Source organism: Passer domesticus, chromosome 3, assembly GCF_036417665.1.
Source record: "Passer domesticus isolate bPasDom1 chromosome 3, bPasDom1.hap1, whole genome shotgun sequence".
NCBI lineage: Eukaryota > Metazoa > Chordata > Aves > Passeriformes > Passeridae > Passer > Passer domesticus.
Window position 1 is genome coordinate 108515902 of NC_087476.1, and position 15977 is coordinate 108531878.

At 46.1% G+C, this 15977-nt stretch overlaps 1 protein-coding gene across 3 annotated transcripts in view; it reads left to right on the forward strand.

Annotated features, from left to right (window-relative positions):
- Positions 1-15977, forward strand: part of SERTAD2 (SERTA domain containing 2) — a 78925-nt gene that overhangs the window by 41272 nt on the left and 21676 nt on the right. For 2 of the 3 annotated variants that reach the window (XM_064414944.1, XM_064414945.1), the window contains exon 2: positions 15428-15585. The exons of the other annotated variant lie outside the window; for it this stretch is intronic. The gene's annotated coding sequence lies outside the window, so the exon portion shown is untranslated. The remainder of the gene's footprint in view (positions 1-15427; positions 15586-15977) is intronic. 3 annotated transcript variants of the gene reach the window in all.

Consider the following 15977-nt stretch of genomic DNA (forward strand, 5'->3'; position numbering starts at 1 on the left):
TAGCCTGGAGAGATGTGTATGAATCTGCGTGGGGAAAATGCTCCTTAATTAGATGGGTTGGCAGATCCTGTTTCTCCTGCTCCTTCCGCAGTTTGCAGCGTTCAGTCTAGGAAACGCCTCCCGAACTCGCCCACCAGTGCCCTTACGGAGGCCTGGCACACTCACCTGGAGTCCTCCATGCCGTATGGCTGGGCGTCACTGAGACCTGGATCGTGACCTGTTTGGCTGGACGGACAGCTTCAGCCTGGGAGGGGAGCCCAGCACATCCCCTGCCCTCTGCACACCGTGTTCTTTAGTGCTCCTTCCTGGCAGCTGGCTGGGCTCTGGCGTGGAGAGGACGGCGTCTGTCCCGGCGGGGCCTGGCCGGGCGCTGGGGCTGTGCCAGGGGCCCTGTCCCCTCCTCTCGCGCCGGGGAGCTCGCCGTGCTGAGCACTGCTGCTCTCAAAGTTGCTTAACAGACAATGCTTGACTCTATCTTGACAATACACCCTTTTCTTGAGAGAAATGAGAAGTTTCAATTTCAGTCACTAGCCTGTTTTTCATTGACCTGTTTTAGTCAGCAAGTCATGGCTTTACTGTGCCACTCTCTCAAACTGCCACTCGTGAGCCTAACGAGATGGTGGAGCAAAACTCCTGTCCTCTGCACAAAATGCAAAGAGAGAAGAGACAGTTTTACCCCAAACATTAGAGGAGACTCGGTCAAATTAACGCCACAGTAAATGTAAAATAGTTTTAATTTACAGAGTACTTTAGGCCCCAATTGGGAGGTGAGGGGGAAGGGTTTGGAGTGAAGTTAATAAACCTTTTAAAACTTTTGACTGAATCTTTTATTCAGTGTTTGTATAACTCAGTTATCTGCTAGTTAATACCAGTATTTTTGATACCTCTCCAGAGCCAATACATGACAAACCTTCAGCCCTGTTGGGTATTTGTGCTACAGCATATTTAATAGCCATGACAACAATTCAACAATTGTATAGAAGCTTCCCCTCCCTGTCTGAGTGTTGCAGGCACCAGAGTGTCTCCATTGGAAAACCCCTAAACATACAGTTTCAGCCAAAACTGGCTTAATGATAGTCTACTGAGAGCTTGACAGGCTTTTTTTTTTTCCTTTAAAAATAAAAAAGAAAAGGGGGCACTTTTTCCCCTCCCCCCCTCAATTTTTTTTCTTAACTTCTTCGCTGCTTTTGTGAAAGCTGCCGCTGTAAAACACAAGGCAAATTAAAAAAATAAATTGCTTTAAATTGCTTAACAGGCTTGATGAGACAAAGCCTGGTGTGTTGGAGTGGCTGCAGGGAGCTCTGCGGCTGCTTTTGTATGATTTCAGAGGTGAATTTAGATGGCTGGAAGATAGATGGGTGCCAGATGCAGTTTGACACAGATTCCGGCAGCTGCTCCTGCGCGAGGTTTCATTAGTGGTGAGTTAGCGAGCAGCAGAGCGCCGGCGAGGCCCCCAACGCTGCGCTGACAGCAAGAGCACTGAAACAATACAATATTCGCTAAGTGATTTTAATCTGGGAGATTAAATGACACCCAGTTGGTTTCCCGACTTAGAAAGCCAGCACAGTGTAAAGCTGTTCATGGCACTCACTCTACCGGGGCCCTTGTCACATACATTTACATTGAGAGTGCTTTCCCGAGCTCCTCACCCTGAAATGGGAAGAGAAGGGTTGATTTTGTGTTGCAGACATATTTTTCCATCCTCACTGTATAATGTGCTTTTAACTACAACAGGAAACATTGGCCTCACTTCAGCAAATGCTTACATTGGACCGAAGTGCTCGCGTGCTCCTGCTAAGCGCAGGCAAAACTGTTTGAAAGATTAGGGTCTGTAAAGTGAACGGCTTCCTTTTTAATAGATGGGCAAGTCCCAAAATCAGGAAGCAGTTGGTATTTACGGGCTTGGGCAATTGGGTTTGGTTTTAAATAAACCAGTGTACTACAATGGATGACTTGATAGAAATGGTGGAGGAGTTGCTGTTCTCCAGGAAGATGAAGTTTTATTTGAAGAGAAGCACTAAAGATTAGGACTTGGTGAAGGGAGGGAAAATGTAATCGAGCTTATTTGCAATACAACCTAGGCTGACTTCAGGATTCTTCTAGGGGAACTTAATGGGCTGTATTTTGGGAGCCCTCACTGTGGCACATTTACTGTGTGGTTATTCAGACTTTCTGTATTTTTTGTGTATCTCTAATTGCTTCAGCAAGTAAATCCTTGACTAGGGAAAAAAAAAGGTTTTCTCCTCTGATAGATGGGGAAAAATATGTAGGGAAGCAGACAAACAAGATCTTTCTTTCACATGTGCCACATGAATTTTGCCTTTACATATTTAACTGCTGATGTCAAACTACTTTGTTCACTTTGAGTCATTTGCTATCCTCACAGTAAACAGACAAACTAGTTGGTTTTTATTTTCCCCCTCCAATAAATATGAGAGTTGTATGTGTATGGGCTGCTGTCTTTGGATCTCAACTGTTTGTAATGTTTGTGCACATTACAGTTCTGCTTCTAGATGCCTTTGGTAAATACCCCATGCATGGCTTCAATTAAGCTTTCTATATTGAGAAAGTATGCCTTAATTTATCAGGTTAAAGATATCTCTGTTACATCAATTTGTTCACAGTGTGTTGTGACCTAATCAACTAGGGATGTAAGCCATTTCATGAGGAGTAATTACTCAACAACAAAAAATGTCTCTCTTTCCTAATAGCTGTGAGTGACTTGGCTAATTGGAATCCATTTTGGTAGTGGCAGGTCAGCAATCAGGAGGTGGCTTTCCTGGCTGGCTTCTAGGTGGGAGGGCGAAGGCAGCAGCAGCAGAAACACAGAGCTGTGGTTTCCTCAGGTCGCTGGGAGAGCTTCTCTCCGTCGGATCAGTGTCACATGTGCTGGCATCGGGGTGTCCTCGTGATCCCCTTTACCACCAATGCTGTGACAATTTGGTCAGAACCCTTTCTTAGATATTTTTGAGGGAAAGAATTCATGAGTGGGTTGGAAATGCCAGATCTTTCAAGACTTGCAAAAGAGTTGTGGTGGTGTTGTTGTTAGTGGGGGCAGGGGTCTGCAGTGATGTGACAGATCTCCATGGCCTGGCTACGCCTTGGTCAGGAGATGATGTGAAGTTTAGGGGTGATGGCTCGTTATGTCCCTACTCAGATCAACTTATGACAGTGACAGAGCAATTTTTGCTTTCAGTGCTGTATCACTTAGGAGCATGAGCTGCCAGCCCTGCTAGGGGTGATGTGCAGAGGCATCTTCTAGATGACCCCACTGGTTGCTGTCCTGTTTTCCTACTTGATAGATCATAGAGGTGCATTCTGTTTTTTTTCTTTTATTTTTTTCCTCCCCTCCTTGTCTTCAAACCTTGCTGAGAGGGAGGTGGAGAGGAAAATCCTCATGAATTAACATTATTTCCCTGGTGGGCTTTGCTGCCATTTTATCTAATTACGCCTGCTGTTTTCCAGATCACATTGTAAGCATTTGCATGAAGGGGCTTTCACTTACCTCCTCAAGTAAATTAAATAACAGCCCTTAGGCTGGGCTGACAGCATAATGCATTTTCATGTGGGAGATCAACAGCTCCCATACCTTGAGATGGGAAATGCTGAAATGACAGGGAAGCTCTGTGCTTTTGTCTCGAATTAGGGCAGCTAGACGGAGTTAGGGCCACTTTGAAAATGCCTGCTGCTGGCTCTTCTGGTGTGTAGGGATTGGCAGGAAGAGAGGGGCACATAGGAATCTGCAGAGGGCCACAAAGAACAGACTCATGAGGATCCACGAGCTACGTGCAAGATGTGCAGGAAAGCCAGGGAAAGCAAGCCTGTTGTCAGCAGGTTTAAATGCACAGCCCTATTGGAAAGCGTGAAGGGATCTGCAAACTGTGGAAGATTGGAAGCCACAGACGTAAAGCAAATGAGAGGTGTAGGCCCTGCCCTGAGGATGTTTACAGCATGACTTCGTGGATGAGGAAGGCTGGACTTGCGTGGAGAGCTCAGGAAATCAAAATACATGGCCTTGACTTTCATTTCCACAATAAGCCAACCCGTAGTTTCCCTGTGCTTCATTTCTTCAATTTGCAAAATGAGGCAGTAGCCCTTCTGCTGAAATGACAGTCCGCTGCTTTCCTTGCCTGACCCGTTACTCCCAGCGAGCATCCAGCCCCGGGAATTATCGTCCTCCCAGAGCCCTTCATGATCCAGCCTCATGGGGTGATCTGCTCCCTTCACATGTGTGTTACACGCCAGAAATGTAGATCAGCCCTTCCCTGGCTGTGGTCACTCCTTCATTCCTTTGCTGTTGTTGGGAGCTTCTGAGGAGGAGAATGGATTCGGAACAAATGACCATGAGGAAATGTATTTCTTCTGCTCCTGATCAGCCCAGGCTCATCCTGGCAGAAAGGAGGATGTTCATGGGAGGGCAGAGAGATGAACTCCACCTCCCCCAACCATTAGGCTTAGACAAGCCTTGGGTAGCTCAAAATTCTGGTGTGCTCTTGGATTCTTTCTTTACAGGACCTGAAGTGGGGACATGGCAGCAAGTGGGCTGGTGAGCTGCACGGTCAAACTGAGTCAGCACTTGGGGAGTGAGGAAGAGAAGGAGATGGACTTCTACAACAAGTAGGGAATTTAATCCCTACTCTGGCTTGCTGATGTTGGTCATGAATGGGGGTCAGCAACAGGAGAGGCTGCTTAGCTTGGGAGGCTGTACCTGATTTATGCAAAGCTCCCACCATTAGATGTTTCACATAAAGGAAGAAAGGTGATATGTGTTCATTTAGTTCACTGTAACTCTGTGGTGACAGTGACCCTCACAGAATTACACCTGTAATGTTGAAGTACCTTCCAGTTTTTGGTGCTAATTCCTTTTATCCTGTGTCTTTGGTTAGGGATTAAGGAAATCATGCAGATCACTAAGATCTGCTTGAAGGAGTCTTCAGTGACTTGCTTTTGTCTAGGGATCTTTGCTGAAGGAATGTGATTTACTTGTTTTTCTTTAGAAAATCAAGTTTTCTGTTCCATCAAAACATAGTTCCAGGTTGAAGGTGGAGGAGAGCTAGAAATGTTAGTGTGGGGGGGTGTGTAAACACCTTTTAACTTACATATTAAAACATCTTGGCTCTTCCAAGTAACTAGAGAACTACTTTGTGATGCATTTCTCTGTCTGAGATGAATTTTGAATGCCAGCGAGATAATGAGATTTATCAAATAAAAAGCCTGTCTTTCACTTTGTTCAAGCTTGGCCTCATGCCTCAAATACATGGAGTTTAGCTCAGAAGCAGCTTGTAATTTGTATCACAAAACCGCCGTGTGTAATGCGTGATGGATGGTGGCCACTGGGTGCGGGAGGTTTGCAGTCAGGACGTGCTGATGGCTCCTGCTGACATTTGTGCCTGGTCAAAGTGGCTGCAAGGGACAGGGAGCTGCGAGTGGTCACCATGAGGCTTCCGTGGGAGAGGCTGAGGAGGTGTTCGCCTTCATAAATCAGGGATTCAGCTTTAATGTCAATCACTCCTTAGCATGAACTTGCAGGATGTTCACGATGCAAGACACAGTGCTGCTTTTAACGTGTATGGGGAGATGATTCAGGACTGATACAGCTGCTTCAGTGATCTGGTAGTATACATCCCATTATCATTATTCACTCACATTATTCACTGTTAGAAAGCTTTCTAACAATTCATGATATTTCTCAAGCTCTCATCCCCTCCTCTCTCTTTCTAAAAAAACTAATTTAATTTTATTATTATTATTATTCAGATTCCTGCTGTATACATCCCCCAAGCAGGTGGGAGGGGGAGTTGGTGGGTGATGACTTGGCTTTGTTGGAACTTCACTTAATGCAGGGTGGGGGCAGAGAAAATGAAGCTAAATTACGCAGATCCTGAAGGCACAGCTAGTGCACTGCATCACTTGTGAGCATGACTAGAACTGAAAATGAATCACAGCCTTGTTAGACACGGTATGTGTCAGTGCATGTGGGCAGAAATATCATTCAGCGAGAGAGAGAAAAAGACAGAGAGACTACATCTTTTAAAGTGTGCTGGTCCCACTGAAATCGCTGTAGTATTTAACCTAAGGGGTGAGAGCTGGGGAGCAGTGGGACAGTTGCTCTAGGATACTTCACCTTGTCAATTTTTATTCCTTCCTGAAGGTTCAGAAGGAGTCTGGATTTGTCAGCAGTGACATCTATTTTCTAAACAAAAAAAAGGCTATAATTGCAAGCTCAGGTTTGAACCCACTGCTGAGGACTTTAAAATACAACCACCCATTTGGGGCTAGATTTGAATGTGGAGTTGCTTCAGCCCGTGTGTTCATTGTGCATTAGGAAGCAAATGTGATTTGCTCTTTGTGTAAACTTGTGATGGTTGCATGTGCACACAAACACACAGTACACACATGTGCACACTGAGCCAGTTCACATTTCCAGAGACAAAAATCCAACCTGGAACTGTAACCCTGGTTCTTGCAGCTGTATAACTCAAACATTCTATTTCTAGAATGGAAATTGGTTTGCAGTTCAGTTGCAGTGTGACAGAGCCACGTCAGGTGATTTGATGGAGAGATGCTGGAATCAGCTGGCCACTGAAACCTGCTGTATCTCTGCTTGTGTTCCAGAAGGTACTTGGCCACGAGTGATAGCAACATTCCTAAAGAAGCTCTCCCACCTCCTGCAGAGACCTATCCATAGCAGCCAACAAGCAGCAGCCATCTTAAAATTCCCCCCTTGGCACACTAAAACCACACTTTTTCTAAGCCTGATGGAATCATCCAGTGTATTCTTTAAGGGATTTTGGTTGTGCATTTTTGAATGTTGTGCTTGGTGCCTGTGCTCAGTCATTGGCCTGTTATGTGTGATGTGTTGTATAATTTAAAAGCTGATGATTTTAGGCACTAGCCAGAGTTTTTAATAAGTGGCTAGAGATGTGTGGTTTTTCCTCTAACCCCCTCCCACAGACCAGGTGCTTTGTACTTTCTGAACATGCAGTGGTTTTTGAACGTTGTGAAGGATGTAAAATGCAGCTGAGAAGACAACAGTGCACCACCCCTTGCAAAAAAAAAAAAAAAAAAAAAAAAAGGAAAAATATAAAAACCCCACCATCAGTAGCTTTCTTAAATCCTGGTCATCATGTGGCATTCCTAAAATGTCCATACTCACTAAATGAAAGATGGAAAATAGGGATAGCTTATGATTTTTTGACTCTTAATGTGACTTTTTTGGGAGAAATGCAAGGAAGGGACCCGTACTTTTGACAAGTTAAATATAATTTTTAATTACTTAGAGTAAGAACATGTTCTGAAAAGTAAAGATTTTGGACTTAATGTGCATGGAACAAAAGGCCGTTGTGAGCTATGTACGAGAGTTGCTGCGAGTTTGTATTCTGCCCTTTTTTTTCTGTGGGAGTTATTTCCTGTTGTTGACTAGAGTTCTTTATTTAGAACCACCTAGCTACTGAATGACGGCTCGCTTGCAAGAAGAAAAAGTGTGATTAAAACTTGCTAAGACTTATTCCAAGATCTCCCTACTTCCATTTATTTAAGGGGAATCTTTGCTAAATGAAAGAAAGTGAAGTTCAAAACAACAAATGCATTTGCTTCTCATTATTGTGCCCACATCAGCTGTGGCAGCTAGCAAAAAGATCTTGGGAGCCTGAGGTCTTTCACCTGAACATCTCATGGAAGACAGTGTTTGTCTAACAGAGATGATTTGGTTTAGGCTGTTCTAGTTTTAAAACAGAAACAAACCCATTGAATGCCAGGCCTCCCTTTTTTCTGGCAGGAGTCATTCCCATTCCCAGAGATGTTCTTGGGGGCAGCTCTTTCTATGAACCCCACAGGTCGAGTAAGGAGCGGGCACTTGCACTTTCCCAGCTGCTCAGAGAAGGAAGAGTTTCTTTGAAGAGCACTGTCAGCAAAAAGAAGTTTCAGTATGTTGACCTGCTTGGCAGTAGTATTTGGGTATCTGTGTGGAGTCAAATTATCAGCACTTTGACAGCTGCCTAACTTCTTTTGCTCTTGTGGCAGGGTCTGAACATCCAGCAAGAGTACAGTAAAGCTAGCAGAAGAGCAGATTCAGAGGGAAAAAGAAAAAAGAAAAAGATTTAACATGAAGGTTAACTCTACTGTAGGTAATAGGTAAGCAAGCAAAGTAGCTGGGGTTTATTATGAATTTTTTGCTTAGCAAGAAACATACTAGGAATGTCCCCTGGGTGTGGATGATTAGAAAATGCACCGGGGCATGAGTGATAGCAGATGGACAACCATCCCTCCCTGGCTTGGCTGGCCCCTTGCTGTGAGCCTCTGGCAGAGGGTGCCTCTTTCTGCCCAGCTCTTGCAAAGGGTCTGGTGCCTCTCTCTGCCGTGGCTGGGGCTGGCTGCTCTGGCTGGGCAGGGACTTCACTGGGCAGGCAGGACTTACGGCTCAGTTGTTGGCACCTGCCCTTTTTCTAACTAATCCAATAGAAACTGGTTTGCAAAGTTGAACTTCTGTAGCAAAGTGGATCTCTGTGAAAGAGAGAGGGGTTTGCAAAGTTGAACTTCTGTAGGAAAGTGGATCTCTGTGAAAGAGAGGGGCGTTTGGGAGCCTTCTGCCCATCCCACGTGTGCTGCGAAAGTTTGTGGCAGGGAAAGTCTCAGTGATACACCTCGTGTCGTTTTCTTCTCCTGCTGCTGCCCAGTGGTCAGACAAGGGAAGACCCTGGACTCGGTAGCAACACCATCAATGGTGTTGGTGTTGGGAATGCAGCTCTTCCTCCTTGTTTCTTGGGTCCACTCCTTTCCCTTGACTTGTTTCCCTCTGTACTCCAGTTGTGTCGCTGTTTTACCCCCTCACCAAGTCTCAAATAAAAATAAAAGGGGACAATTATTACTGTTTGAGCAACCTGCTTATGGCTGTCACAGAAAACCACCATCGTTTATGCCACATGCAGCACCTTCTTCCCTACCTCCATGCCACTCCTGCTCAGGACATCTCCTTTTTCTTCCTTTCTTTTTTTGTTCTCGCTACTGTTTTCTTTTGCCCCCCTGCAAACGTCCATACGTGCTATGTCATGTGGGTGTGACCAGGCAGGAGAGCTGCACGTCTCCTCTTCCAGGCCCTCGCAACATTTCAAGGACATTATCACCCCAGAGTCACTGTGGGAGGAAGAAAGAGACCATTAAGAGGTGTGAAAGGAAGGGGACTCTGATGATAAATGGTGGATTTTTCAGCTTTTTTCCTTTGTCCTGTTGGTAGGACCTAAATGCTGGGTGGGTTTGCAGTGATTTAGTGTTTCATCCTTGCCTGGGAATACTAATTAGGTGTAAACCTCTTTTTGCCTTTGGCTAATGGTCACTATAAACGAACAGCTTCCTTTAAAGTGAAAGAACATAAAAAAAGGTTAGAGGAGAACTTGAATTAATTTGTGCAGTTCCCGTTTTCTTCAGAAAGATAAAATGCATTTCTGACGGTTATGGTGTGGTTTTAGGTAGAGTTAAGAAATGCAGACATCACCCACAGTCTGTTTACCTGCATATGCAGTATGAGCTTCTGCTGACTCTTAGCCGTGCTAGCACTAGGGAATGTAGAAAGACAAAATGAATCATTACCACAGGCATAGTCACTAAAAGCATCTGATGTACTCATTCAGTCTTTTTTTTTTTAATCTCCTCTTTGCACATAATGTAAGGAGTTACACATTTTGTGAAGGGTTAAAACAAAAAGATTTGTGCATTCACTGCATTGACTCAATGAGTTCAGTTCTGTATGAACTTCAATTATTTGTAGAGGAACAGAATGGCAGTGGGAGTTAATGCTGCTACATTTGATGTTCTTGTGCTGGGTTTTCTGCCAGCTCCTTTTTTTTCCTTCCTCTTCTGAATTTGGGCCTACAGATTCAACTTCTGTTTTATTGGGGTTTGTTGGTTTTGGCTTTTTGCTTTTTTTTTAAAGAAGTGGTGTAGGTCACTCACTGTTTACTTAAATTAGACCCTCAGAAACCTTTGTCTGAAAGGAGTACAGATAAATATCATCTGTAAAGAATTTTGCACCTGGGATAGTCAGAGAAAGGATTTATCATTGCAAATTTGAATTACTTTGAAAATGCCTCTATCTTGGTAAGCATTCTTTGAATCTAGAGGCTCTAAGAAGCTGCAGAAACTAGTTTTAAACAATAGGCCCAAGCCCCCAAATCTGAGTAGGAGCATGAATGTGCTTTACAGGTTGTATTCCATCCAGCAAAAGCAGCTATAGGTGAGTGCATTCATTTGGATGTCCATGTATTAACTCATGTTTCCATATAAATAAGGATTGAGATAGCTTGTTCTTGGTTTGGTTTTGGTTTTTTTTCTGGTAATGCATCTGAGCACAAACACGTTTAACTCCAGTGACATGGTTTAAGTCCTGCTTAACATATTGAAATGCTGTGTAACATCCTACATCAGCACTGTAGCCACAACACCATTTTGATTGTGCCCTCCCAGCCTCAAACTCCTTGTAACTGTTGTACAGTGTTTTAATGCAACAAATCTGAGCAGGAACATCACTTCTAGAAGCCTCTGGTCTCGCCACTGCTGGCCCCATTTGGTCTCTCAAGCCTTTGGCATCTCAGCAGGGTTGAGCAGCTGCCTATGCACCCAGGCCTCTTTCCAACCTGCCTATGTACCCAGGCCTCTTTCAGGTTTCAAGAGTGTTTAGGAAAAGTGTGGGGAGCATCTGTGCTCCAGAAATGTATGGCTCCATGGAGAGTTTTGTAGGAGTAGCTTTGCTTCAGGAGAGGGCTGTAGTCTGTGCAGTGCTCAGGGTAAGGCAGAGCACTAGAGCTGTTCTCCCCTGGTGAGCAAGGAGCAGGTGGTCCCTCAGCACTGGGGATGTGCTGGTGACCTCTGTGCTGAAGTGTGTGTGGCTTGCATGTTTGACAGCCCCACGTTGTTAAGATTTTCAGGCTCGTGTTGGGTTTGTGCTCAAGGCTGGTGGGTGGCCCGAAGTCTTTGGCTTGATTGCAGCGACATCTGTTTACACCAGTGGTTAATTAGGCCTGAAGACTGGCCACTCTCTATTTTTCCCCACCGTTTCTGTGGTTTTTTTCTTGATTAGAAGTATTCCCTCCTCAGCTCTAAATCAGAAGCTTTGGTTGTATCTGCAGATTTTTCCCCCCCTTGATCCACTGGCCCTGGTATGAGATGAATATCAGGACATCAGCGTAGCCTCTCTTCAAAAAAGTAACCAAGTGTTCCAGAAAAGAATGACTTGTGCTTTTGATAGAGACTGCAGAGTGAGCATTGAAAGGGAAAGAAAAGCAGCCTGACATTGTCTAAAACTCAGCTCAGTGCAGAGTACAATTCTCTGTGTCACAAGAAGCAGGATTGGAAAGGGGAAACTGTTTTAGGAGCCTGTGTGCCATACAGGCAGTGCCAGTGTGAACAGTCTGGCCTGGGCCAGGAATGAAGCACATCTTGCAGGGAATGCAGCCTGAATGGGATTTGGAAAGCAACACAGAGTTTTATTAAAAGGCAGAAAGATGTGAGGAGATACACAGCAATGGTAGGCAGCCAGAACCTCTGTCAGAGGACAGTCTTTCAGCTGGAGCAAGGATGATGCACGCCAGCAGTCTCCAGAGGACTGGGAGTGCACAGGGAATTACAGAGGGAGGGAGTCATCTCTGTGCATGAGGAATGCAGCAAAACCTCCTCTGACTAAGCCAGCTAATGCACGCTGCTTTTTTTTTTCTTTCCTGATAATCCTGTTCCATAATATTTCCTTAATAATTTAGTATGTGAAGAGTAGCTTTTTCACAGTAGCCCTTCTGAAAAACATCTAAATCACCAAATCTGACATTCAGATGAAACCTTGCTACCCCTGTTGTTCACACATTCAGGATTTTTATTTGGTATGGCTATTTGACAGCTATCCTGGGGTTAAAAGTTGGGGGTTTTTTCCTTAATTACTTAACGAATTTACCATGTGGCACAACCCTTGGTACTGCCAAGCAATAGCTTCCTATTACTAGACTGTACAGGCCTGATCCTGCATTACCAAAGCCAAAAGCAGTATTTGGGAACCGACATTGTCATCAAAATCTGTAGGAAGCTTGGAATAACTATACAAAAGGGGTTAGTTGCACTCAGAATATTGATTCATGAGCTCCCTCGTTTTTTGCATCGCTGTTCATTTTACCCAAAGAAGATCAACTGCCCAACTGGACATATAATATATGATACTGCATTAGAACTAAGGCTGCATTTGGTCATACTCATTAATTAAACTGATTTCTCCTGTAGTTTTTTTTTTTTTTTTCCTAGAGAACTAACTGAGAATGATAATTAAGCATATTATGCATTCTAGGGAATGGTGTTTCTCCTACTGCCACAAACACATTAAAGGAGAAAAATATGAACTAAAGGAGAAAATGAAGGGGGGGAAAAGAGCTAAAACTGGAGTGAGAAGGGATGGAGTATTGCTTTCTTCGGTTTTTACTGACTCTTGTGCCTTGGGACACATGGGACAGCCGTGTTAGAATTGCACCAGCAGAAAAAAAAAGAAGAAAAAGCCATTGAAATCCCAAGGAAAGCAGCCCAGCTCCCAGGTGCAGCTCCCTCCCTGTCTGTGTACAGGTGCAGACTGCAGTAATGCAGCACCCCAGTGTTTTACTTAGGAACTTATTATTTGTGGGTGAGCCTCACATGAGAAGGGCCCTGCTCCTGGGGGTCAGTGCTGAGCCTGAAGAGAGCCTGCAGAGGAGTGAGCAGTGTTTAACCGTGCCTTTGCTTGCAGCGTGCTTTCTCCTTACCCAGGAGAGCCTCGCTGCTCGAGTGGAACGAGCAGCTCTGGCTGTAGGCAGGCCCTTTGTCTAGCTGCTTCCAAGGTACCAGTGCTGAGGGGGGTCTTTATTTGCAGAAAGTTGTCTGCTCTGGGGGGCAGTGTTAGGTGTTTGCCTGCCAGCTTCTGCATGCACCAAAGCAAAGACATCCAGGGAGAAAATGAAGTTGTGTTGAACAATTACCTGATATAATCTCATAGTATTCATATGTATTGCAATCAGAAAGGAAAAGGCCAAGGATGCAATTAGAAGCATAGGAAGCAGTTCACTCCCTCTATTTTTGAAAAATGTAAGGGATACCAACATTCCAGCACAAACTTTGCCACTCTTTCCTAATTAGCATCTGTGTTGATGGGCAGATTACCTGGCATCTGTAGTGTTTCTAATGAATTGATTTATGAAGTCCAGTGTCTGTTTCCCCCTTCCCCATCTTTGATTTCTGTTTGCTCATTTATTACCTTGTTAATTTATTTATTTTCAATGCAGGGGTGGTTTTTGAATGATTTTCATGAGACCTGGCCTCAATCAGACAGGCTGTGACCATCCTTGCCCCAAGACAGGGCTGCACTCACATCAGGCTGGTACTGCTGCAGAAAGACACAGTTCAGCTCCTTCTCTTTTACTGTGTCATCTTCACATGTGAGCAGCTCAAGGGCCTCTGTCAAGGCTACAGCTGCACAACTCAACCTGTGCTTCTGCTCCCTGGGAAGCCCATGCATGCATGGCTCTGAAATGGGATGCATTTTGGGTGGCTCCTCCTTGCAGACACTCCGACTTTCCCCCCCTCCCGCTCCCGCAGGCTCTGGAAACCTCTGCCGACACACTTCCTAGCACAGCATTTCGTGGCTCCATTGCAGGCTGCTGCTCCGTGCTTGCTGAAGTGTTCAGGCAAACTGCATGTGGGTCTTGCAGACACCTTCTGGTCAGGCTTCTCCAGAGCTGCAGAGAGGAGTTTCCTGCCCAGAAAGGTCTCCCTCAATCAGGTGCGAGGCCATGTGAGGAGCAGGCGGCAGCGGGATTATTCTCCTTGCGTCCCCAGCCTCGTCCCGCCGCGCTGGAGCCTGTGCTGTGCACGGAGCGCAGGAAGGAGCTCTATTCATATCGATTCGTATCGTGACCTCTGCTCAGCTGGGAGTGCTTCTGAGTGTGCATGCAGGTTGTGCTAGTTGTGTTCAGAGGCACAATCGGAGTTACAGCGTGACTATAAACTCCTGCCAAGAAAGACTCGGGAGAGTTACAGTAGGAAACAGAAGGGGCGGTGAGCTTTTTCTTATGCTGGTGTAAAATTGGAGCAACCGAGTCAGAAGCGTTTAAAACTGGAATGACACAGGCTCGGTCTTTTTACTGCCGACTGTAGCATGGCAAGACCAGGGCTGTGCACATCGGGCTGGAGCCCAGCTGCTTATTTAGCAAATGTTTGTGGTTGTGCCTCTGGTGCCGGTGATAGCGTGCACACACCCAGGCACGGGGGCTGTAAACCTGCTGCGGACTTTGAGCTCCGGAAGGCGGGCGCTGCTCGGCTGGGCGCATCCAGATTGCGCAAGGCCAGGTCCCGCTGGGTTCCCAATCTGGTGTAAAGGAGGGTGCAATGGGGCCCCGAGATTCAGGGGATCTGGCACGAAAAAAACCCCAAACAGCCCAGCCAACAATGTGCAAGTATTGCAGATATTTTGTGTGGCTTTTGAGTGGGCAGAAGCCCACTGAACAGGTATCACTCAGGCCCTAAAGAAGATGAACCTTTTCCTTTTATTTAGTGATTTTATTGTGACGCTGGTAGTTTCAGGGAGAAGGACCAAATTTCAGTGCCTTGCTGCTGGCAAGTATCCAGCCAGGGAGATTCTGGTTTTAATGTTTGCCAGCTCCTGGGCAATTTGCAAATCACTCGTCAAAATCTAGTAAATGGCTCGTGAATTGCTTTGCAGATTGGTTTAGGGCTAACTCTGTGCCACAGATAAGGGATGAGAGAGCTTGGATCTCCTCAAAGGAATCGCACGGGTGGAAAGGTGTGCTGAGGCCTCCAAACCTACAAAATAAAACGCCAGTTTTTAGATCTGACGCCCTTTTCTTTATTTTTAGTGAGTTCAGCAGAGTGCTCAAGTGCCAGTTCTGGTGTTTTAACATCAATGTGATGGGGCCTTTTCAATTCTGATTTAGAGAATTCATAAAATCAGCACTTAGTCCCCTTTTATTTTGGCAGATTCACTATTTTAATGGTTTGGTGTTGTTTTTCCTTTGTGGATTTTTGTCAGATACAATTTCCAGGGTAAGGAAACCTTTCTTCTAAAGGTATCCTTTTCCTTTTCGGTTTTCTAACTGAAAATGGAACTTAGTTTCTAGCAAGACCATCATCTTGATTGATCACAAATCATTACAGACCGTTTTGAGCATAATACCTAAATGAGTCGTGGTATTAGTGACTAATAATCGCCTTTATATTAGGTCTTAAAGCTTTATTGTCCCGAAGTACAACCGGTTTAGTGGAACATGAAAGGCCGGAACGATCCGAGATGCCTGCTGGGGCTACAGCCAAAACTGTGAGGTGTTTGAATCGCCTTTAACAGCGCCGGCTGGGATTACAGCCCCTTTCAAAACTCAGTCATCGAGGTGACTTAAAATAATCATCTTCTTTCCAGATAGCGCCTGGTGCCGAGCGCTTCCCTCCTTCCCCCCAGCCTTGGCGCGCCCGAACATCTCCGTGTGGCCTCATTTTTGTGCTCCGGTGGTGTCTGCACAGCCCAAATTAGCAGCGAGGATTCCACGGACGGGGGCCGCCGCCTCCCTCGGCTCCCAGGTGAGGTCCCGGGGCTTTCTCCGCATCCCCCCTCGCCCCCGCTGCGCTTGCCCGGCCCGGGGGCTGACCGGAGGGGCCGGGGGAAGAATTTGGGGTTGTACCGGGACAATCCGGGGCCAGCCCCGCGCGGGGAGCAGGGCTGGCAGAGCCCCGGGTCCCCGGCACCGGATAGCAGGGATACTTGTCATATTTGCGGTCGGGGCGCGCTGGCACCCGCCTTTGTACCGGCGCGGCGCTCCTCGGGGAAGCCGCGGGGGCCGCGCCGCCCGCCCGGGGCCGGGGCACGCGTGGGCAGCGCGGGGAGCCGGAGCGGGGGAGGAGGAGGAGGGTGCGGGGAGGAGGAGGAGGAGCAGCAGCAGCCGCGGGGGTTGGGGGGCGGGGGAGGAAGGCCG